This window comes from Microtus oregoni, unplaced genomic scaffold (assembly GCF_018167655.1).
Source record: "Microtus oregoni isolate MIOR12 unplaced genomic scaffold, Mior012 000001F_ref0000356, whole genome shotgun sequence".
NCBI classification, from domain to species: Eukaryota; Metazoa; Chordata; class Mammalia; order Rodentia; family Cricetidae; genus Microtus; species Microtus oregoni.
In genome coordinates, this window is record NW_024543060.1 from 72,136,802 (window position 1) to 72,162,604 (window position 25,803).

The 25,803-nt window shown below is 44.4% G+C and overlaps 1 non-coding gene across 1 annotated transcript; it reads left to right on the plus strand.

Moving 5' to 3' along the window:
- The first annotated feature begins 3,577 nt into the window (after positions 1-3,577).
- On the plus strand, positions 3,578-3,703 carry LOC121464802. Its single transcript, XR_005976566.1, has one exon. It is a non-coding gene; the product is annotated as a small nucleolar RNA SNORA40 (small nucleolar RNA).
- Positions 3,704-25,803: the final 22,100 nt, after the last annotated feature.

Below are 25,803 nucleotides of genomic sequence, written 5' to 3' on the forward strand. Positions count from 1 at the left end.
AATGCCTCCTTAAGATGGGACTGCACACAAACCTGTGGAGCATCTTTTACATTTGTGGTTGACGTGGATAAACCCGGGGCAATGTGGGTAGTACCATCCCAGGGCTGGTGGTCCTGAGTTCTGTAAGACAGCTGGCTAAGTACTTCTTCACGAAATCTGCATTAGCTCCTGCCTCTAGGTTCCTGCCCTGTTTGAGTTCCTATACTGACTTCCTTCTATGATGAACAGTGATGTGGAAGTATAAACCAAATAAAACCTCCCCTACACACACCACCAATTAACTTTGGTCCTGATGTTTAATAGAAACCCTAACTAAGACAGAAAATGGTACCAGGATATTGGGGTATTGCTGCTGTGACAGACCTGACCATGTATTTTTAGAAGGACTGTGGAACGACTTTGGAAATTCGCACTAGGAAAGTCGTTGATTGTTCCGATCTTAGTGTGGGAGTTTGGAAGAGAAGAATGTGGAGAGGAAAGCAGCTGCTGGAGGCCTGGCTTGTGAAGTTTGAGAGTCACTCCAAGTCTCTGTTCGGGCCATTGACTATTTTGAGTTAAGAAACAGTGGTTTTGGTTAGCCGGGGCTGAAGAGATCACTTGTGATTAACAAGATCCCAGGCCTACTGAGGTGAAGCCTTTGCTTTGCTGGGACAATTGATGCTGGTCACCTGAAGCTGAGAAATTCGTGGTGATTAAGAGACCAGCTTCACTGAGGTGAAAGCTTCTGGAAAGTGTTTCCTGAGAGCACGTAGAAGCACGTAGAAGCACGTAGAAGCTCGTAGAAGCACGTAGAAGCCGTGTTCCAGAGAAGGCCAAGGTTGCTTGCACCTGTAGCTGAACTCTGCAATGTAAGTGTCACCCAGTTGATACTGGTTTTGAAGGCATCAAGGGGTCATGAAGAGCAGCTGAGGGTAGATAACCACGTGTCAGGGGTGGAGTCCCTAAAGAGAGCCCAGGAGAGGCTATTGGTGACAGTGCAGCTTAGTTGCAGCAGAAGACCCCAGAATTTTGGAGGTGCCAGGACCATGGAACGACCACCAGGAACAGTAGCAGTGGTGGAGCGGAGCCAGCCTGAGCCTAGAAGACAAGCTGTGTGTGCTGCAGAGGGCGGAACTGGAGCAGTGACCCAAGCCCTATGGAGGAGCCCAGAACATTGTAAGGAGATCCTAGACACAGCAGGAATTTGGTTTTAACTTTATTCGGAGTGTGTCTGTGCCCTGCTTCTTCCCTCTTAAAATAAGGGAATGTTTAACTTAGTTTTATTTTGCATCCTCAGTTGAATGACTTCGAATCTTTAAAGAGATTTTGGATTTTAAAAGAGGCCGAATTTTAAAGTGTTTGAGTTTGCAAAGATTGGAAGTCTTTTAAGTTTGTAAAATGTTTTATGTTGTAGTGTCAATAGTAATGTACAATCTTGGGCATGAACAAGAAAGGAAACGTTGTGGCTTCACCGCGAAGCGTTTGTGTGTCAAGCAGAAAAGCGGTCGGTTGTGCTAGTTAGTTTGCCAACTTGACACACAAGCTAGTTTCATCTCAGAGGAGGGAACCTCAGTTGAGAAATGTCTCTATAATGCCAGGCTGCGGGCAAACCTGCATTTTCTTTTTTTTTTTTTTTTAAAGATTTATTTATTTATTATATATACAACATTCTGCCTCCATGTATGCCCACATGCCAGAAGAGGGTACCAGATCTCAGATGGTTGTGAGCCATCATGTGGTTGCTGGGAATTGAACTCAGGACCTCTGGAAGAGCAGCCAGTGCTCTTAACCACTGAGCCATCTCTCCAGCCCCCAAACCTGCATTTTCTTAACTAGTGATTGATGTGGGCGCCCAGAGCATTGTGGGTGGGGCTCCATGGACTGGTAGTCCCGGGTTCTGTCAGAAAGCAGGCTAGGATCCTGGAGAAATGGCTCAGAGGTTAAGAGCACTGGCTGCTCTTCCAGAGGTCCTGAGTTCAATTCCTAGCAACCACATGGTGGCTCACAACTGTATATATATCCTATTATAGATATTATTATCTATAGGATCTGATGTCCTCTTCGGACATGCAGGTGTACAGACATAGCACTCATACATAAAATATAAATAAACAAACGAACAAATAAATAAGAGAGTAGGCTGAGCAAGCCATGGGAAGCAAGCCAGTAAGCAACACCCTCCACAACCTCTGCATCAGCTCCTATCTCCCTGTCTGAGATCCTGTTCTGACTTACTTTGATGAACAGTAATGTAGAAGTGTAACCCAAATAAACCCTTTCCTCTCACAAGTTGCTGTAATTTTAAGCAACTAAGTTGGAACACATGCAGTAATAGGTTACTGGAATAGAACTGGTATTCTTTTTAGTGTCCTAAGTAGGTTTTTGAGGTCTGCAGTGGTCACCAAATTACCTATTTGGGGCAGGGTGGGGGAGAACGGTCTGTTTTGCTCACACAGAAATAAGCTATAGAAAGAGCTGCCCGATTAGGCTGTCCAAGATGTAGCACACAGTGATCATCTTAGCTCTTAGTTTAGTCAAGCCTACAGAGGAAACCTCAAGAGCCCAACAAGATTAATTCCAAAAATTATGACATAGAAAAAAACAGCAATGATATACCATATACAAAAAATTGATATCATCTTTGACTTTTTAATTTTTTCTGTAGGGTTTTTTCTTGTCTGCTTTATTAATGCCATACCCTCAAAGCCTAGCCTTGCACAGGCGCTCGATAAAATGTGTTGAATAAAGAATGAATGGCTATCTGATGCTTAGTGTTAATTGTTAACTTGACAAAAGTCTAGAATTACCAGGGAGAAAGTTGGGAATTGTGGTGGAAATAACCACCCACTGTGGGTGGTACCAGCCCTAGGCAGGGAATTCTGGACTGTGTCAGAGTAGAGAAAGTGGGTTCCAGGTCTAGCCTGTACGCTTATATTCATTGCTCTCTGCTCCTGGTTACAGGTGCGACGTGACCAGCTCCCTCCAGCTCCTGCGGCTGTGACATCACTGCTATGACAGACTCTAAGCTGGAACTGAGAGTTGAACAAACCCGGTCTCCTGTCAGTGGCTTTTGGCTGAATCCTTTGTCAATGCAAAAGGAAGAGAAACCAGGACAAAGGTTGACATCTGGCAGAAGGCTTATTTCTGAAGGGTAGGATTTTGTGTGGGTTTTGTTATTTGTTTCTTTGTTTCTTTTTTCCTCCTAATTTCTCCATCATGATCGTGAACTACTTGCATAGCGTCCTTATAAAATGCCACGGTGCTTTGTTTTAGAGCAACAGCGGCTCTCAGAAAAATCCTTGGGAGAATCTCCTTCTGTTGTAGGTTTTTGTTTTGTTTTGTTTTGTTTGTTTGTTTTAACATGGAAGGGAAAACAGAGCTTACGTGCCAATTCTGATTGGCTATTCCTAATGTAATTACCTCGCAAGCTCTGAAGGATTTTAAAGTTACTCCTGGCTGATTAGTGATGTCTGCCATGGAACAGGTCTGGAGAAGAGGAAGGTGCACTTGCCCTGTGAATACACGTCTTGGGCGGTTGATTACTGCTGTCTTGGAGCTTTCCAAAACAACGCTCCTTATTAGCTCTTCAGTCGGGGTTAGCGCTTGTGTGTGTTTTTGTTGAACTGGTAGGCGTGGACATAAAGCAGGCTTGGAAACAACCCGTCATTTGCAATCCAGAGCTCATGCTTCACTATGAGTTTTCGTATATTTAAGAAAGAATATGACACTCAAGACAGTCCAAAGTGGCAATGCTATCGAATGAAGAGCGGATAATATAAAAGTATAGCGAGGCTGGAGACCGTTCATTGGTTAAGAGCACATATTACTTTTAAAGTTGATCTGGCTTCTGACACCCATGTTGGGTGGCTCACAACTACCTGTAACTCAGTCTCCAGGGGGCTCTGCCACCTCCAGCCTCCAAGTACCACCTCTAGCACCACGTGACTGTGGCTTCCCGGCAAGATTCTAACCTACATCTGTCTCAGGTCGTAGAATCATGGTGTCTGCCACACTTCCCTTCTTCCCAGCATTCTGTTCTGACTACTCCGCCCACCTAAGGGTTGCCCTATCAAAAGGCCAAGGCAGTTTTTTTTTATTCAACCAATGAAAGCAACACATAAAAAGAAGACCCTCCTACACCAGCCACTCACACGCCCACGGACAGATCAGACACATGCACGTAATTATAAATAATAGGATGTTGTTAAAAATAAAAGCAGAGACATTGTGACAACCAGATGCACTGGGTCAGCATTCCAAGTTTCACGTGCTGAATGAAGATTTTACTTATTTATTTATTTATTTATTTATTTATTTATTTTATGTTAGCAAAACGTCAAGGCTGTAAGGCACACTGGTGCCCACCTCCTCCAACCAAGGATGCTTATACCATAGTTCTTGGATTTGAGGTGGTTGTCAGTCTTGACCAAACTGAGAGTTGGGTGTTCACTGGCTGCTCTGTGATTGGCAGTCTAGCTTGACTTGCCTCTGCATTGTCATTGCTATGTGACTATGTTAGGTCACGTGACAAAGCAACATTAAGGGGCAGGTGAAATGAAGTTGCCAATCCTTTGCCGTTAAGTAGGAAACAGAATCTCGAGTTTCCACTAAAACCACGTCTTTAAAAGTAGAAGAGAAAGGCAAAACACATCAACAAAAGCCAGACAGAGGGAACTTTTTTTTTTTTAAGCTGGGAAAGAGAATCAGGAAATAGCGAGCTGGTAGCCTGAGTAGTCCGCCTGAAGGCAGATCAGGGGAGCCAAGACCAAGGAGCTAGAGAGGTTGGAAAAGGCCAGAAATCTGAACCCCAGAACCAAGGAAAGGAACGTAGCCTACTCCTGCATTGGTATGAGCCCTCAGGGGTCCATGTTAGCGTTCTAACCTACAGGGCTATGTGATGATAAATCTGTGTTGTTTAAACCACCAAGTAACTGATTACAGCTGAAATAGAAAACCAGCCTGTGAAATATGCTTGTTTTCCTTTATAAAGGACATGACTGTTGGCAGCGCCTTCCAGCTGCTAATCATGTCTTTTGCGGCTCTCCTGTTCCAGCTCATCTCTAGTTTGTTCTCAAGGTTTGAGGATCGTGCCTCCCAACCTCGACAGTTGTATGAAGCGATATGAGAAGAAAGGAACTTTCAACCCTGCTGATAAATGGTTTTTAATCCCCTTTTCTCTCGACGAGCGTTTGTCTATCCAAGGAGACCACAAGCCATTGCATAATTGCCGTTGTGTGTTCCGTAATGACGGGGGCTACGTTCTGCAAATGAGACGTTACTTAATTGTGTCACCGCGTGAATGAGAGAGCATGCTTATCCGGATTATGGGGCTAAAATGTCACAGGTGCTGCAGGTACTCCTGGGGACCCACTGTTGTGTATGTCGTTGGTCAAAGCAGTTAGTGGGTGACAGACACGTCATGCTGACCAGCTCACCAGCTCATATGGTTGGCTCTTAAAGGTGCAATAGTTCTAATATTTAACGATAGTCAATGCAATTTTTACAGCATTGCTTCAGTTTTTGTTCGTGCTCTATTTATTTACTTCCTCCCTTCCTTCCTACATTGGTAAGGAAGACCTTGAACTCCTGGTCCTTCTGCCTTCTCCTCCCAAGTGCTGGACTCCCAAGCTATGCGATGTCATACCTTGTTTGTTCAATTTTAGATGTACATGGAAAACTTTTGGAAATTAATGTCTAAGCTATACCTTATACTAGCAAGTCTGAATTCTTGGAGTGAATTTAGCCACTAGATTTTTTTTCTGTCCTGGTTTTTCGAGAAAACCCTGTCATGGAGCTCACTCTGTAGACCAGGCTGGCCTTGAACTCAGAGATCTGCCTGCTTCTGCCTCCCAAGTGCTGGAATTTAAGGAGATGGGCACCGCTACCACCTGGTTGATGTGGAAACTTCTAACCTAGAATTGCAGGACTGAATTGTGTAGATATCTTCCTAGCCTTTAACTGGTTTGTTTTATGAAGATACCTTCAGTTTATATACATTTTACTTTTGTATATATGTATGCATATATGTCTATACACAAAATAGGCCAGTTGCATAGATATGTGTATATATACATACACAAACATATATATTTGCTTATATAAAACTGTCTTGTTTTGGAATTTACCAGAAAGTAAATTCTTCAGGTCTTTGTGATTAATGACATTTTTTTCTTAGACTGTAGATTTGTGTATTTGTGTGTGTGTGTGTGTGTGTGTGTGTGTTTGGTGTGTGTGTGTGCGCGTAGGTGTGGAAGGTATGTGTGTTGCTGAGAATTAAAACCACACTGCACAGCTGCTTTACTACTGAGCTATATTCTTTGTTCATTTATTTATAGTGAGTTTCTTGAGTCTGTTGGGGGTGTTTATGACTTGTTTCTTAAATTTGGATATTATATGTATTTTTTCAATCACATTTATTGTTCCTGCTTTCACCATCTCTATTACTAGTATATATATATATAGACCATAGTCTATTTCTGTTGAGCCAACCATGTTATATTGATACCAAGATAAAAACCTCAGAAACAGGAAAGCCCTTTTTACTGTGCTGTAAATAAAGGAAATCCCCCACAAAGGTGACTCTAGCCTAGGGGCCCTTGGTTCTTTTGGCAGGCCTGGAAAATTCCTATCTCCTGGGGCTAAGCAGGAAATCTAGATGAAATGGACCAGTGTGTTTAAGGTGGGACCAGAGGGAAGCTGAGGTAGACAGTTTGCTAGCCAGCCCACTTCTTAAAGAAGTCAGTTCAGAACCCCTTTAAAACATTTCGTCATTCATATCAAACATGTTTGGGCTTGGGACTTTGCCCACTGGACGTCCAATTCGCACTGTTTGAGCCACAGACAATGGTGGGTGGGTGGGGTGAGCATCCTCCAGGCGTTCTCCTTGGACTCCAGCCTTCATTAGAAAGGCAGCAGATGGTGTAATCTTGCTTTTGTTTTTTTCTCCCCATAAGAAATAAGATGATCTGGGTCTCCTTGACAACAGCCATTAAAAATAAGGATAACTTTATGTGATTATGTATCATGCTTTTTACATTATCATATAATTCACCCACACTTTATGAAACCTAGCTAGTTGACTTGATAACTAGAGATGGTAGCCTAAGGCAGAGCTCTTTGTGTGAGGTCATATGATTGCCTGGAGTACTGACTTTGTGTGTTCTGCATAGCTACTGTTTACTCTTTCCTAACAGAATTAGTTGGTATGGAATTAGGGATACGCCTAATTCATGTCATCATTAGAGCAGCAGTATAGACCTGTTAAGGAAAAACTTGGCAGTCAACGGAGAAAAAAAGACTCTCTGGCCTGGGTGGGACCTAACCTTGCAGTTGGACCAGGTCAATCACCTCAAGAAACCACCCATTGGAAGGTGGATTCATCTTAATCCATGCTAAAGAAATAGGAAACAACCATTTAATGAGATACTGTAATTTTCTCACCCAAAATTCTTACCCCTGAGTACAGTCCCTAGGACCCCCATGAGTTTGACTGGGTCTTCCCACCTTTCTGAGGCCCCCAGAAAGGCTCAACTTTGCTTTTTTTCCCTGTCTCTTTCTTTTGGATGCTGGCCAGACCTAAGTACACTTTTGCTGGTATTTTGGGTCTCGTTACTCTGTTGAAAACTCTCCTCCCTACTTATGAGTCTACTTGTCCCCCATGTTAGACCTCTGGACCAGCATGTCCCCTCCCTCCAGCTACAGAGCATGCCTGTCCTGGGCGTTTTTCTTTTAAACTCTAATAACTGTGTTCTCAATGTTCTGTTTGAGTCCATTTTAAAATTGTTTTATTAATGAGGCAAAGAACCCCAAGAGGGGCACCCAGTTTTCCTGGTGTCATCATGGAAGATCTCATGGCATCATGGAAGATCTCGTGGGAACAGTGGCTTTTAAGGAAGAGGAACCGGGGAAGGAGCTGGTCCACAGGTGGACAAGAGCAGCTCCTGGCAGAGCAGCTCCTACAAAAGGGGTGCTTGGGAGGCTGATGCTGAGGACTGAACATCTGAGGCTAGCTTGGCTTACATTGCTGATCCAGGACAGCCTGGGTTGGAAAGGGAGATTTTGTTTTTAAGAACATAAAACAGCAAAAAGAAAGGAGTGAAATTATTATTTACTTAAAGGAGGTTTATAAATGGACCTCTTCCCTCTTTTTAGTCTTTCTCTGTTCAACTAGACACAGGCATTCTTTTCCCCTGGTCTCATGATCTGCCCAAACCCATTGCTTCTCTGGAATTCTCCCTCTCGGCTCTGCTCTCTTTGGGGCTAGTGCTTTGGGTAATGTGGAAGGACCCACACTGGCTGGTGGGAGTTCTAAACAGTGTCATTTGAGCTACTTGCCACGCAACTTAATTAGAAGTCTTAGAACCATTTTTACTGCCCACTGAACTTGCAAAAATGCTGTTTCTCAACAAACATAACTGCTCGCTCCCTTTCAACTCAACCTGGTGGCCAGGTTTTCTGAGCACGCTAATGGTAATCTTCCAGTTCCACACCATACACTCGATACTCAGAAAAACCAGTTTGGCTTTCCCTTTTTGCTATAAACAAGGAAGCAGCTTCCAAAAGGGAAGTGGTATTGATAACCTTGGTTTGTACTGCACAGTTGGCAAGGACTAAAGCTACAACTGGGAGAGTCCTGTTTACACCCTGGGCGAGGGACTTGGTGGCATAGGTTAGAACAGCTGACCGGTGGCTAGTCCCTAGCTCCTGTGTCTCAACGAATCCCTGGCTGCAGAGCCTGTAGCAAAGCTTTAAAACATTTCTCTGTGCGCCTCTTTTAACAACAACACAAGGCAGGTTGGAAATTATCACCCTAGCTTAGACATCATTAAATTAAATTTCCAAAATAGAAATCAGAGATCAAATAGCTATAAGCTAAAGTTCCCTGCCACTTAGGACCTTTTAGATGTCGTAAAAGCCCCCTGACAATTTTATTTTTTTGATTCCTTTTTTTTTCCCAAAAAGATTTACTTACTTTTACTTTATGTGTATGGCTGTTTTTCCTGCACGTATGTCTGTGTCCCACGCATGTGCCTGGTACCCACAGAGACTAGAAGAGGGCACTGGAACCTATTGCATAATCACACAGAGGTAAACATAACCAATTTATTAAGGGGTTGCAAATAGAAAGGGACGCGCTCACAAGACATAGAGAAAGGCTGACCTCACTGCTGATCCCTCGCTACCTCTCTGCTGTCCTGGGTCTCCTCTTGTCCCCTCACACTAAGCGAGAGCCAGAGCAAGACAGTCCACATGCTTTCTTTTGCAGGTTATCAATGGACATGTAGCAGCTCAGACACCAAAAGCACTGGTCCCCTACAAGTGAATTGACTGAATTGATTTCCACAACGGGATTCCGTAGAACTGGAGTTTTGGAGGGTCTTAAGGTACCTTGTGGGTGTTGGGAACTGAACTGGGCCCCCTGAAAGAGCACCCAGTGCTTTTAACTGCTGAGACATTCCCCAGTCCTAATTTTATTTCTTAAGACTTTCTGTTATCTTTAAAAATAAGGAATGCCCCAAAGTATTGCATGTATTTTAAATGTGTACAATAAAGAAACCACTGTAGATTAGACTTTGAATATTTCCAAAAGTACACAGGCACAAAGTCTAGTCTCTCATTTGCGGCACAACTGGTAGAGGGAGGGCCCTTTAGAGCAGAGGTTCTCAACCTTCCTAATGCTGCGACCCTTTAATACAGCTCCTCATGTTGTGGTGACCCCCAGCCATAAAGTTATATTCATTGCTGCTTCATAACTGTAATTTTGCTACTGTCTTAATATAAATATCTCTTGTTTTCTGAGGCAACCCATGGGAAAGTGTCATTTGACCCTCCCAAAGGGGTCACACCCACAAGTTGAGAACTGCTGATTTAGAGCGTGGGACCTATGGAAAGGAAGGTAGAGTTTTGAGGATGCGTTCTTGACAGAGATGTAGACACACTGACCACTTTCTGTGTCTCTCTCTGCTTCCTGGTTGGCACAAGATGAGGATCTTTGTTCTATCACGTGGTAGAGCCATGGTGGACCACCTTGCCACAGACCCAAAGCAAAGAGTCAGTCAGTTGACCATGGAGTGAAGCAACCCTTTTCTCTTTACAAGGTGATTGTCACAGGGATGGGATTGGTGGCTCGTAGTACCTAAGTAGGTTTAAAACGATTACTGGTTGCCAGAAGTGCTAGGCATAAACTTAGGGAGTTGAGAAGTTGAATTTAGTCACTAACGACCAATGATTTAATCACATATGCATAAGAAATCTCTCATTTAAATGACACCACTCCCAAGACCTTCCAGGTTGGTGAACGACCTGGGAGACTATGGAGGTGAAACTCCCAAAGAATTCCTGGAAGCTCTATCTACAGCCCCATCCTGCGCTTCATCTATGCATTGATTCCAGTACGTTCCAAAGGAACCATTTTCTTCAGTCCTGTGAGCTGTGCTAGCAAACAGTTGACCGTGAAGAGAGGATTCTGCGAGTTTGCAACTGTTAGCTCGCCAACTCCAAGAAGAAGAGGCAATGGGACATAGGCTTGTTGTCTGACATAGTGACGGTCTGAAGGACTGAGCTTTACCTGTGGGCTCTGAGGAAAGAGTTGGTTAGGTAGTGTCAGAACTGAACGGAATGTGGAGACGTGAGTTGGTGTCTGGTAAGCTGGAGAATGCGTTGGTCTGGGGAAAAGGTCCCACATATTTGGCGTCAGATGGGAATGAAAAGCAGTTCAGGTGGAAGGAGTAAAAGTGTTGAAATCATCCTTGACTCCCTCGCCTGCTTTGGATTCAATGCAGACTGAATCACCAGCCTTTTTCAGAGGAGAGGACTATTACCTCAACACAGACATAGAAGCCACTACTTATTTTTTTTTCCTTCTGCTGCTCCACCCACCTTTTTACTATTTCTTTGAAAAAGTTTTATCAAGAATCTCTTTATGTTCCAGGCCTTGAGCTATGGAGATGAATAAAACCCACAAGGCCCTTCTCCTATGCTGCATAGAGTTCCAGCGGGGAGAAAAAGAAAATAAGAAAACATGAGATAAGAAGCCAGCATGCTGAAAACAAAAGCAAGGCAATTTGATGAGGGTGAAGGACCACACTGGGGCTATGCATTCTTTCCCAAATATTTCTGAGTAACCCAAGATACCTTGCTCGCCAGGTGACAATGGGGAGGGGAGCTTATGCAGATTTTAATGGATTAAGTAAAAATTCCTGCGAATCCCCAAGTGGCTGCAGTGGCAGAAGCACTGCAGGTCCCCTGCTGGCAGCAATGGGCAGCCAGGGGCAGCGCGTCCCACAAGGAGACAAATGGGCACCATGAGACCAAGCCGTAGGTCTCCGAAAGTGGCAGGGAGCCACACAGTGAGACAGAAACATGGATAGGCACGCCATGCAGAGTGAGGTTGGATTTTTATTTAGTGGGTTATGGAGGGGAAAAGGGAAGAAGAGCAGAGGGAGAGGGAGGGAGGGAGGGAGGGAGAGAGAGAGAGAGAGAGAGAGAGAAGGAGTGAAGGGGAGAAGTGGGGAGAGACAGAAGCTGCCTCTTCAAGAGGGAGATGGTCAGAGCCCCCAACGGAGGCTCAGCTGTATATTGTATATTTGTATATTGACTGCTCCTGCCGGACCATAACTCCTTGAACAGTGGCTTTTCTTTTCTGCTCATGCATCATTGCTCCGTTGGACTTCATTAGAAACAGAAATTCTGCGGGCATTGGTGGCACACCCCTTTAATTTCAGCACTCGGGAGGCAGAGGCAGGCAGACCTCTGAGTTTGAGGCCAGCCTGGTCTACAGAGTACCAGGATAGAGGCCAGAGCTACACAGAGAAACCCCGTCTCAAAAAACCAGAAGGAAAAGGAAAGGAAAGGAGAGGGGAGGGGAGGGGAAGAGAGGAGAGGGAGGAGAGAAGAGGAGAGGAAAGGAAAGGAACAGAGGTTCAAGGACAAAATACCAAGAATTTTAAGCCAGAGCAAAACGAGGCAACCACAGTTTTGTCCATAGAGGCTGCTTACATGCCCTTGAAGCTGCAACTGTTGATTCAACCTTTCTGAATCAAACCTTTGAGCAGAAGGTTTCAAGGTTTCACAAGGATGTTATAGCTGTCTTTGTTTCGCTGAGCCCACTTTGTCCTCCAGGCAGGCCCCATCAGGGTTGATTGCTCCACTCTTGGGGACTCCAGATTGGCATTCTTGCTTGCTTATCTGTCTTACTGTTTTGAGGGCTCTGTCCCCTTTGATGTGTCCTGCTGATTGGCTCGCCTTCCTAGTCTGCTTTGCTGACTCTGGTTGACTTCCCTCCCTTTTGTCCCTTGCTTGTGATGGTTGAAGTTAACTTTGTGAGCAGACAGCCTACACTAAGGTCTTTTTTTTTTTCCAGGTTCTGCTGTCAGCACATGCTTTGAGGGAATTTTGAATAAGACTAATTTTTTTTTTCCTTTCTGAGGTGGAGTTTTCTTGATGTAGCTTTGACTGTCCTGGAACTCACTCTGTAGACCAGGCTGGCCTTGAATTCACAGAGATTCACCTGCTTCTGCTGGGATTAAAGGCACATGCCACCACTGCTGGATGAGACTGATCTCACTAAGAGATGATCCACTGGATGGCTAACAATATCCATGGCTCCATCTCCAGATTCCAGCTCTATTGGTTAATCCACATTGCTAGTTTGAATACCTTTAGATCAGAGCTCCTCAACCCGTGGATTGCAAACCCTTTGGGAGTCAAATGACCCTTTCAAAGGAGTTTCCTAAGACCATCAGAAAACACAGACATTTACATTACGATTCACAACCGTTGCAAAATTACAGTTGTGAAGTAGCAACGAAAACAATTTTATGGTTGGGGCTCTCCGCAGCGTGAGGAACTGTATTAAAGGATCACAAAGTCAGGAAGGTTAAGAAACACCATTTTAGAATCGGTCTGGAAACATACCCGAGGATGTGTCTGTGGGGAAGGTTTGCTATTTTAAGTAGGGCATCAGGAAGAGCCTCAGCGAGCACAGAAGGATGGAAAGAACCTAAAGGAGGGTGCTCTCAGGAGAGATGAGGACAAATGACATAGCCCTGGATGACAGCACCTGGCCATGTCCTGGGAGCCACGTGGATGTTGCAGGGTAGTGGTTAAAGACAGAACTGTGGATGAGACACAGAGGCAAGGCCCGGTGGAGTTGACCTTTCAGGGTACCCTCGGGGAATTACAGACAGGTGTGCCAAATAGAGACGTGATCTTCTGCGGTGGAGACACATCGACTTTGTCCTTATAAACCATTTCAACTGGGTTTTACAAGCTCAACTACAGCTTTTCAGAAAGAGTCAAGCAGGACTCTCTAAACGTTTTCTCTGATATGATGTTTACGTTTTGTTCCTCACCTTGGTGTGACAACTCTGATTTTGCTTGTTTTTTTTTAAAAAATATTTAGTTGGTGTACGAAATAGTTCCATCATCGCGACATTTTAATATACATGTACAAGTGTATGTCTGTAATTGTACTTTGCCTGTATTGGTATTAATTCCTTAAATAATTTTGGCAACATTTTGTTTGTGTTCAGTGAGAAATATAAATTGTATCTATGTTTTTATCTTAAAAACGTCTTTTGTTTGCTGGTAGAAATATTTTACATCAATCATCTTCATTATTTGAAGACTAGCTTATTATAATTATTTATATTAATTATATTATAATTATTTATAATTATGCATTGTCTCCACCATTAGATTTTGCTTTTCTTTCCTTTGTTTTTAAATCAACCATGATTTCTTTGTTAGCCAAGTATGTAGGAGAAAGCGAAATGAGCTGTTTTAGTTAGGAAGTTTGGCATGACAATAACATGAAATCGTATGTGGAGTCAGCGATTCTCCGTTATAATTGAGTCAAGATGACATCAAATTAGTTCTCTGTGTCTTCAGTCAATAGCGCTTTTGTTCAAAGTTTTGAGGATCATTTGAAGTATTCACTGAGCCAGGGGAAGGAGGCGTGGTTCCCGAGCTCTGATAACTGACAATGGACGTAAATGAATATTTATGCACGTTCCAGAAGGCAGGATTTAACCCGGCACCTACCCTTGTTCGAAAGGCCTCCCACCGTCCCGACTTTCTATCGCCCTTTTCATACTTCCAGTCCCTTGTCCTTCTTTTCACCCCGCTCTCTTCCCCCAGACCACCCACCCTTTCAAAGTCTATCCTGCTGCACTTGGGAGTGGTCTGGGCTCTAGAATCCAGGCTGGACAAAGTGTTCTAGTTCCCCTCATTCTCCGAGGAATTCGGTGAAACGCTAAAGTCACGTTTCACAGAGACCGCAGCACTTCGCCCTGGAACAAAACGTTCTCACTTGGCCGGATTAACGACCCGTGAAATCTGCAGGGTGAGCTGTTGGGAGCGGTGTGGAAGTCATCCCAGGGCTGGGACAGCTGGATATTTATTTTGACCTTCAGCTTGCTACAGCCTCGGGGAGGGCAAAGGTCAAGGCTGTAGGAATGCGAACGTGAGAATTCAGGCTCAGCTCAGGCCACCGTATCTGCAGCAGCCTCCACGTGCCTTGACGGGTCCAGACAGGCTCTCTTCTGAAACAGTGTCCTTCCATGATAGACCATCCCGGAGCCAGAATATCTCGTCTGGGAAGTGAGTTGACTTGAAAGTCACACTTCTTGGCTCCCTCCCCCCTTCCTGCCTCCTGCCTGGGAATCCCTGAGCCTGGGGGCAGCCAGCCATAGCTGTGAAGCCTCCCTTATCCTCCGAAGGAAGACGTACGTGAAGAGAAGAGGCCTGCTCCTCTGCACACGGGCTGTGGCCGGTTTCTCCAGAGACCCTGTGTCTGAGCACCCGGCTCTGGTGCTCAGCTCTGCCCACTCCTCCCAGCTCCCCATCACACGAACCTCTCTGTCTGTCTGTCCACAGCACTCATTAATCTAATAATCTCACTCCCCAGTCATCCATCTCATTGTCCTCTTGAATGCCTCCCACCCGCCACAAATAACCGAGGTCTCTGATGTTTGTTTCCCCATCTGTGAATGAAACGCTCGGACTAGGCGGCGCTTGAGGGAGTGTTTTCAGTAAAGAAAGAACAAACCTCGCCGAGCCCTGTGTTGGTCTTAAGTGAAAATATTCTGTGTTTCTAGACAAACCTGGAAGGAACCAAGTGACTGAGAGTTTGCCTTGGAGAACTTTTTGTTGGCAGACAGCTCCTAAAAACAATCCAGTACCAAATTTAACCAAACCCAAATAGTCACTTCTGGCAAATCACTTGTGCTTAGGTAGGCAGGGTAGCACTGTCTGAGTAGCAATAAAGTTCGTTAAAGGAAAACTTCGGGTCACGAGATAGACTTTCTGATCTAGGTGCCAACATTCTTATAAGGTCAGGCTAATTGTCTGGCCAAGGGAACACCTGTAGGCAAGCAGGCTTACCTTAAGCCAGGCTAAAGAGATAGGCAGAGTAGCTTTTCCTGTAATGCCTGTCTGAGGCCTGAGATAGCAAAGCCAATGCTTCTTTTTTCATTTTTCTGTCTCTGTCTTTCTGATCCTAGCCAGAACCTAAGCATACCTTTAAGTCACCTTTACATTGTCTTCCAAGCAGTGGTTCTCAACCTGTGGGTCACAACCACTTGGTGGAGGGGTCAACAGTCCTTTCACAGGGGTCACCAATCAGCTATCGTCAATATCAGATATTTTCATTAGGATTTTTTTTTTTTTTTTTTGGTTTTTCGAGACAGGGTTTCTCTGTGGCTTTGGAGCCTGTCCTGGAACTAGCTCTGTAGACCAGGCTGGTCTCGAACTCACAGAGATCCGCCTGCCTCTGCCTCCTGAGTGCTGGGATTAAAGGAGTGCGCCACCATCGCCCGGTAACAAAAGTACAGTTATGAAGTAACAATGAAATAATGTTATGGTTGGGGGTCACTCCAACATGAGGAGCTGTACGAAGAGAGGGTGGCATAGTTAGGAAAGAGGAAAACCACGCTCTAATGCTTCCCTCCCTGCCTATGGAGCCCCGGTGCCAGTTTAAATAGCAACAATATTCCCCTCTGCTCCTCCGTTCTCCTGTCATAACAGCCACTAAGATTTACAGTTTGTCTGCTCTGGGAATTTTTCTTTAAACTTTTGTAAAAATTTCCTCGAGCCTGTTAAATTCTCTTTCTAACGAGACCAGGAACCCAAGATGGTGGTGGTCCCATTTCCCTCTGTATCATTAGTGATGAAGGGAACCGCCTCAAATTCCAGGAACAGTGTTGAATCGTTTCCTGTAAAAGATCAAACTCTCTTAGTGAGCCGAAAGGGTTGGAGCTTGCTTGGAAGTCAAATATTTGCCAAAGCAGTAGGCAAGCACACAATGGTTAGCTTTGCCCGAGGGCCAGTTGCCCGCCTTCCCTAGCTGCTCCTAGTTACCAAGATGGTAGGTCTGCTCCGCCCTTCTTCTGGCGGAAACTAAGCCAATCAGAGAATTGGTTCAGAGTGAAGATAGGCTCCCGGGCCAACCAGAGGCAATAGTGCGCCAGGACCTGTGTGCTAAGACACTGAGGTCTTTTCCTTTGCTCTGGAGTGTAGTTTGGAGATATTCTAGATAAGTCACCCTGCCGGGAGAGTATTTAACAGCAATGCTAAATGCGATGAAGGAGAATAGTCCTGAGACAGAGAGAAATAGGGTCGAGTTTGAGTTATGGTAGTAGAAGCTTTGGGCCATTTTATGCTGAATTACCTGTCCCTGAACCTTCCTTTAATAGGAGTCACCAAATCTACCGTTAATTGGAGCTAGCTTTTGTTGATTTTTTTGATGTATTTTGTCAAAAAGAGCTGAATAGTAACACAGTTGATTTAAAGAGAAAGTCTACAGGCCCCTTTCAAAATTCCTAGTATACTTGTGCAGTCTGTATTTTTTTCCCTCTTGATAGACATGCCAGGATTTCCCTCTGTTTATTTGTTATTTTATTAGCTTCATCAGCTTTTGGCTCTCTGGTCCTCTGGTGTTTATTTTCCATCTCGTTTCCTATCTTTAATATTCATTTCTTACATGACTTTTGACAACCCAGTTCTGTGTTTGTGTGTTTTAAATTCTCGTGTTGAGGGCATTAATATTTAGTCCATTTTTCCCATTTTTTTAAACTGTACGTTGAAGAGTGGAGATTGATTGATTGATTTCTTTTGGCAGGGTCTCTTAGCCCAGGCTGGCCCCAAACTTGTTTGTCACTAGAGTTGACCTTGAACTGTCGATCCTCCTGCCTCTGCTTCCTGAGTGCTGGTGTGACAGGCATAAAGCTCCAGTTTTATATGGCACTAGGGATTAAACCACAAACCCAGGGCTTTGAGCATGCTATCCAAGCCCTACCACCTGGGCTGTCTCCAGCCCCTCCTATGTCCGACTTTAGCTTATCTGATAAGTTTTAATGGATAATATTTTCATGGTTTGGTGTTTCCTAATTTCCATTATATTTAGTCCTCCTGTAATGGCCTGTCCTGTCCCTTTAAGAGACAATCCCTGCCCACTTCCCCCTTCCTCCCAGGCAAGAGGATCTTCCTTCTGCTCTGCCTCTTCTCTTCTCCCTCTTCTCTCTCTTCTCTCTCTTCTCTCTCTCTCTCTCTTCCTCTCTCTCTCTCTCTCTCTCTCCCCTTTTCCCTTCCCTTCCATAACCCACTAAATAAACTATACCCACCTTCTTTGCATGTCCATCTCTCACCTACCATGGCTCCTCGTGGGACTGGTTGCCCCACTGACCCACCGAGGTCTCTCACCGCCTCCCACCTGCCTGGGACCCACGGAGGCCTCAGGTGGTGGGACCTGGATGCCCCTCGTGCATGGCCCACTGCCACCCCTCGGGGAATTGTGCCATGGCTTTTATCTAAACCATTACACACCCCTCCCCAGATTCCTTGCAGTCGCATTGGGGAATTTCCAAATATGGATGTTTGTGACGTTGTCTGTTTCGTTAATGCTGTGCCTCTCAACGAGCTGTGGATAGGCAAAGCGGTATTTTGTTGATTCTTCTTTTGGTAACGACAAAGGGTTGTGTGAAGTCAGGCCTCTTAAGTTTTTCCTGTGTTGGAAAAGTTGTGTTCAGGGTTCCTCTACAGTCTGCACCTGAATCTATAGGTTCCTTGTCTGTGGCTTCAACCAATGTGAATAGAAATATTTTTTAAAAAAATCTTACCCTCACTGAGAATATTAACTTTTCCCTTGTCATTCTATCTCAAAGGATACACTTATTCCCACGGCATGTGTTCTGTTAGGCATCATATGGAGCCCAGAGGCGATCTTAAAGCGTGGGAACAGGGGTGTCGATGATACCCACAAGCTTCTCTGTTTTCTGTGAGACAAGCGTCCTAGGATTTGGGATCTTTGGGGTGGCCTTGGGACAAATCCCCCATAGACGAGCAGGACAACCACCTATTATCCTATTAGGTCACAAACTCCACTGCGACTTTGTCTAAATACATAATGTTCTCATAGTCACCATGGTTGAGGAATTGTAAAGTTTTTCTCTTTCAATGTGCTCTAATGTTCTTAACACATAGTGTGGTTCTATAGTTAGGTAATTACATGCCCCAAATTATTGTATTTTGGGGCAAATTCTTTCTTGGTTGTTGTGCATATTTGAGTCTGGTGTTGATGGAGTTGTACCAACTTTCTTCTGATTAGTGTCGTTTCATTAAGGCTTTTCCAACTCCTTGTCTATGAATTTTTCCATGTCATAACCTTGAATTTTTTTCTTTTTTGATCAACAGTGTATATTTTAAAACAAACTTTAAATTTTATTAGTTGGACAAACAAATGTGAAAAGAATATATTACTAAAAAAGCTGATGGGATAATATATGCTCGGGGGGTCCAGGGGGAGAAAGAAATGAAGGACTGAAAGAACCCAGTTAGGGCAGGTAGAAATCAGCAGTGTGAGTCACGATTTGAATCCAGCAGTAGATTGCATAACTATAAATAGAATTCACAGCCCGTCTAGAAGACCAGACTGCAGTATCCTCTGTTCTCCTTATCAAGTGGGATCACTCAAGAGCGCTCCATTTGGACCGTCTGACTTGAGTCTATAAATGCTTGCTTATCTGTCTTGGAAGAGCATGTTTTTTCCTTGGAGTGTGGTTGATAGCAGACATGACCATATAAGGAGCAGTTCTGTGTTATCTGTCATCCTGTGAGATGTTCTGTGTGGGCCAGTGTCTCTCAGATGAGGCTTCAGATGACAAATCTCCCCTCAAGGAGTTAGAACAGAGTTTGGTTTCTTGACAAACTGAATGTTTTTCCTTAGCAGAGTTATTATTCTCCTTTCCTGCCTTTTATGTACTATACTTGAGGGTAAGTTCTGCGATGACTTTTAGGTCTTGTACTGAGTTCTCAGGAGCACGACTTCATCCTCCCAGTTGGCCAACATAATCAGACCGAGGACGTGGCTGGACTGGAGATGAAAGAAACAGGCTTATAAGGGATAAAAGCGTGTGGAGACAGATGCAGAAGCAAACATGGGCCTGACAGGGGCAGCTGCTGTGGCTGAGAGATCAGCCAAGGCTCTGGGGAGTGTAGGCAGGAGGGATTAATCACACCTGCAGTGGGGGAGCTGGCGTGAAGAGGCGACATCTCAAACAGGGCTTTAAGAACTAATCAGATTTCCTCAGAAACAGGAGGAAGAAAGGCTGAAAACAATGTTCTCTGAGAGAAGCGTAATAGAAGCAGCAGAGGAAATGACAGATGACCATACATTAAAACAGTAAAAAGAAATAGATGAAATTAACTTTAATAAGTTTTTCCTAGTTCTACATATCCATTATAATATCCTTTTGGGCATGCAACCTTTTAAAAGAAAACACTGGGGGCTGGAGAGATGGCTCAGCGGTTAAGAGCATTGCCTGCTCTTCCAGAAGTCCTGAGTTCAATTCCCAGCTACCCACATGGTGGCTCACAACCATCTGTAATGGGGTCTGGTGCCCTCTTCTGGCCTGCAGGCATACCATAGAAAGAATATTGTATCCATACTAAATAAATAAATATTTTTAAAAAAACACTGCTGAAATATTTATATATCAACTCTTATTACAAAGAATTTGAAATCTAATATTCATTTTACATTCATATGAGATCACAACTTGGGCTGACATGTCTCAAGGACTCAAAAGTCACACACAACGGCTGGCCACATGAGAAAAATCTCAAAGACAAACAAGATCAGGGAAACAAGCAAACTCTTGTACGGGTCATGGTTCGAATCTGAACCGTCTCAGACAGGCCCCGTTCTCAACGGGCAGACATTATTCTGGGAAGCAGTGGGAGCCTTTTGGAGGTGGGGTCTGTTTGGCAAAAGGTCATTAGAGGTCAGCCCTTGTCGGTCATTGATCAGTCCCTGGCTCCTGCCTACTCTCTGTGCTTCAGTTCCTGTGATGTGAGACTTCTCTGCCACATGCTCCCTCTATCAGTACTTCTTCCCTGTGACGCTAGACCAAGATGATGCTCTGAAACCTTGATTCAGAATACATCTTTCCTCTTCTTGTTGTACTATGGGCAGCAGACAGGAAAGTAATGAAGTGTGTGTATGCGTGTGTGCGTGCACGTGAGTGCTTCCGAGTTTTGGGGGAGTGGTTGACAAAAAAAAAATAGGGATACGATGCTAGTCAGAGAATGGAGAGAGATGTGCCCGGCTACTATAGATATGCAAACCTGAAAATAATGGTACTAACTTTACACCCAGTAGAATGTGGTTGAAGTGCATGCTTTACATAATAAATCCTAGATGGATTAAAGACCTGAATTACCAAGAATACATGGGGAAAATACATTTGCAACATATATGATAAATGAAGGCAATAGCCCCTGTCTTCAAAGAAATACCAGAAATAAAAAAAAACAAGTTAATACCATTTTTGTCATTTCAAATGTCGTTTTATCAGAGAGACTCCGAGAGAGCCTGACATGTGAAGAAAGAGCCCTTCAGTCTTGTCAAGGAAATTCAAAGCTAAATGAGCGAAATTTTCCTCCATCAGATTGGCAAAAAGTCCTGCTTTTTTTTTTCCCCCTCTGTTATTCTGAAAAGATTACATCCATATGGAAAACAAAAGTCAGCCATCACCAAAGAACAGGGAATAAAGTAAGCCTCCTCCTCCTTATTCGGAAGTCCCAGTGGCCACAACTCTACAGCTGCCCTATGAGGTATTTTCTTATGTATTTTCCCCAAAATAGCCTCTGTGTTATATAACCTCAAGCGGTCAGTGGAAAAAATAATATAATATGAAACTGTGGAAAGAGCGTGTTACAGCGATCGCTCCTGACATTGGCCTCTTGTTTCCCAGAGCCTGCACGGTTCTCTTCCAGAGCTGGGTCCCAGCATTCCATGTTCAGAGTGCTCTGTTACCAGACACCGAGGCCATTTCTAACCTTGCACTATTGTTGACTGTTGGTAGCCTGTGTGCCAGTTAGCCTGTGAGACAAATTCTGATGTGATGTGTGCAGTTCAGGTTTGTATGGCTCTTCCCAAATTGCCTTCCAAAGGGGTCAGATTCGTTTCTCTTGTGACCACTGGGGTTTGAGGATGTGAGTACCAAACTGTCAATCCCAGTGTCCTCAGGTTGGCCTAGGTAGGAGGCATACTTTAACATTTCCCTCTGGGGTGATATCTCTCTCTCTCTCTCTCTCTCTCTCTCTCTCTCTCTCTTCCTCCCCCTCCTCTCCTTCCTCTCCCCCAAAAATTTTACAATTAAAAAGTATTTTTATTTTAATTAAATCTCTCTCCTCTCCACCCACTCTTCTCTCTCTCTCTCTCTCTCTCTCTCTCTCTCTCTCTCTCTCTCTCATTGTGTGTGTCCCCTCCCCCTCTCTGGGTGCACACAAACCTGTGTAGGTTGGAGATTAACCTTGGGGAGTTGTTCCTCAGCGCCAATCACCTTGATTTTTGAGATACAGTATCTTATTGGCTTGGAACCCTCTTATCAGGTAAGGCTGGCTGGCCAGCAAACTCCAGGGAGCCTCCCGTCTGCCCGACTGCTGCTGGTACCCAGTCAGGTGGCTTTTTTTTTTTTTTTTAAAGACTAATCCTGGGAATTGAACTCAAGTCTTGTGCTTGTAAGACGAACACTTTTCCAACTGACCTATCTCGCTGGCACGATGTTTTCTTCGTGCGCCTTTGATTTATACACATTCTCACCCATGGACAATTTTACAGCGATTGTTTAAAAAAGAAATACCAGTTTGAAATTCAAGAGACAAAAATGAGAAAAAAAACCCACAAGTTATGCAGACAACTGGGTACAGTAAAATAGTCCGGTCTAAGCCATTTTTTTTTTTTAGTTGTAAAATTTTGGGAGGAAGTGAACCTTACAAACACATGTAAAAATGAACTATACTAGCGCCTGTCTAAAATGGAAACTCCTGAGTTATCTTGGCTTAGGAAAGTCCCTAGGGAGGCGTGAGCTCATTATCGCTACCATTTACCTACCTGATTTCTCTCTCTCTTTTCCGACACACCCTTAAAAGGCTGAGGGATGTTAGTGCCTGCTCTAAATGCACACATTAGCTCCCCGGGAAGAAAGTAATTTATTTGGGCTGTTAACATCAGTGGACCTCTGACTGCTCGGTACAGGAGAGTCATGTTTTAAAGGCTGTTTTGAATGTCTAATTCCACTTTGAAATGCTCACAGCCTTTCCTGCAGACAGCCATTTAGCAAATGGAGCTACAGGAGCCAATGGAAGACTGCGCACTGGAAGAGACCAGCGCCGAGGGAGGGCACCGTTTACACAATGTCCGTTCAACAGACATTCCCCTGCTCCCACAAGCAACTGCTCTGTATGAGGCTAAGGAGGGATGTGAATATATATGGATTCTTTCCTTCAAGAGCTCATTGTTTGCAGAGAAGATGACTGTGGTCTGTACGGTAAATATAGCCTAGAAATAACTCCAAAGACGAGTCACCTGCTCTTCCCGTGGGATCGGGGGTATTCCTTAAGAAGTTAACATCTACAAGTATGTATGCCTACAATTAGTATGAATTGCGTATTGTTATAATTATGTATCAAGGTATTCAGATATCTGGGAGAGAGACAGACATGTCTAACAAGTTCGTGTGGGGGCTAAATAGCTAGAAATGGGCTTGTTCACAGCACTAAGAGCCGTCTTGGAAGAGAACTCAACTTGAAGAAAGACACAAAACAAAACAATAACAAAACTTGACTATTCTATAGAAAGCCTTAGCTGTCATACACCAGGGCAACGCAGTCTGTCTATGCGCCAGTTACTAAGGTTTTATGTGTTATCTTTAGAGGACATCTTGTAAGTGAGGTTGGGGCCGGGACTCTGCCAGTAGTAGTGGTGGAAGATGGACGACTTTCAGAGAGAGAGAGAGAGAGAAGAGACATTTCTGCTCCTTTGTTCTGTCTTGTGTCTCCGTGGTAACAAGTAACCTGTTACTTTTCTAGTTGGTGGTGTGGACCTGGGAGAGTGGGGTCTAAGAACAAGGTGGACTAAAGTCTCATGCGCACCCAGAATTCCCCCTGTTGCGAGATTCCGTTCTTGGCCTATGCCGCAACAATCCCAAGCACCCCAGAGAGCTGTCAATCCTCACAGGGACCAGTTGCTACTGGGTGGTACTGTTCTTTAAATGTCAAATCCCAGCTTGGTAGGCCACCTCCTCCAAGCTACTTTAGGACTGAAATATATATATATATATATATATATATATATATATATATATATATCATCCTTTCTCCCTTGTTTCCCAGCTCTCTGCAGAGTAGCTTTTTCCTGATGTTATTATTTAAATATTCCTTTGATCCTTTGATGCTTCCTCCTTTTTTTTGTGGCCCTCTGATACCTGTGTAACTAATCCTCTACAAGGAATTCTTTTTTGTTGAAAAGATGAGGTCTCGTCCTTTTTGTATCTCCAAGCCTTGGCACAATGCCTGGGAGATAGCGAGTGTTCACTAAGCTTTAATGCCTGACTGAACAGGCGAGTCGGTGTTTAAGAGCTAGACTGAGCTGTGTAAACGCTTTCAAGTTAGACGGCTGACCATCATCCTGCAGAGTGACTCTGAGAGACCACTTAACTCCCTAAAACTTTCTAGCCAGTGAAACAGAGATCCTGCATCTTCTGAGGTTTTCAACTTCGATTATTTACTAAAAACTCCCAACTTAAGGTCTTTTCGCTTTAATATTTAGTCTGGTTTTATTTAAGTCATTCAGGTGAAAGCGTCTTGTGGGGTGGTTATTCTAATTACGGGCGGTACAGAGGGCTCACAGTTGTCTGGTTTCACAGCCTGCTCTGCATCTGTGGCAGAACTAACCCTGAGCCCAATCCAGAGCATCGTAGTCCGTCACTACGTCACCTGCACCCGCTGGCAAGCGTGGAGAGGATTCCGTTATTGTATCGTGAACACTGGATTGCATTGCCCTCCAAATCATTCGTCTACACGGCACATTAAGCCACCGCAGGGAGGAAAGCCTTCCAGTCTCCACATTAGCGCAGCTTCGCTCTTTCCCACTGTTTGGAAGGGTGAGCATTTGATGGGTTTTTCCATTTCTGCAGCATCTAGGGAAATGATATGAGCAAGCAGAACCTCTTCTGAAATGTGCCTTTTGGATTTCTTCCTAGAAATCATGTAGCTTACCCATTTTCAGGTTATGTCAAAGAATGAAGCCCAGCACACCACAAGGTTGTGACGTTTATGCCGCTGTGGTCCCATAGAAACCACGCCTTCAACTCTTCGCTTTCGGCCGTCTTGGAAACAGTTCCACCAGCTGCCCTGGTGCCCAAGGTCCCAGTCTCTCCTGTTTTCCCCATTGCTTCTCCATTGTTGCCACTGTTCAGTCAAATGCCAACGTGGTTTGTTGATGGGCGATTATAGGTTAATTGACTTCAGTGAGTGCCGATCCTGGGGAGACAGAATCCACTGATTGAACTAAATGTGTTTGTCATTCCTTTGCTTCAGAGTGACCTGTATCTGTCAGGACAACAGCTTGTTATAGATAACTTTTAGCTCTAAGTCTTCTTGGCCATTGTCCCCACCCTCTACCCCCACCCTCACATCCAAAAAGGAATTCTAAAGCTTTGTTTCTTAGTTAGGGTTTCTATTGCTGTGAAGAGACATCATGACCATGGAAACTCTTACAAAGGAAAAACTCTTAACTGGGGGTGGCTTCCAGTTTCAAAGGCTTGGTTCATTATCCTCATGGCTGTTGTAATAAGAGCAGCGGGGCTGCATCCCCAGCACCCCAGCCGCCTGGCTAGCTTATGCTCCAAAATAACAACACAAAAACTGTATTCATTTAAACACTGCTTGGCCCTTTAGCTCTAGCCCTTACAGGCTAATTCTCACATCCTGATCAACCCATCTCTAATAATCTGTGAGCACTGGTCTTACCGGGAAAGGTTCAGCATGTCTAACCTGGCGGCTTGCTTCATCTCGTGCGTCTGCCTGGGAGCTGAGAGCATGGCGTCTCTCTGAGGCGTCTGCTCCCTAGAGGAGAGCTGTGGAGTCTGAGCTCACTTTCTTTTCCTCCCAGCGTTCTGTTCTGTTTACTCCTCCCACCTATCTTCTAACCAATGAGGGCCAAGCAGTTTCTTTTTATTTAACCAATGACCTTCCTCCATCACATGGCGGAAAACATGGCGGAAAACATGGCATTGCACAGGCAGATGTGGTGCTGGAGAAGGAGCTGAGAGTTCTACATCTGGATCTGCAGCCAGTAAGAAAAGAAGAAAATGTACCAAACCTAGCTTGAGCATCTGAGACCTCAAAGCCCACCCAAAGTGACACACTTCCTGCAAAAAAGCCACACCTACTCCAACAAGGCCACACCTCCTAGTAGGGCCATTCCCTATGGGTCTATTGGAGGACATTTTTATTCAAACCACCATACTTTGCTATCCTAAC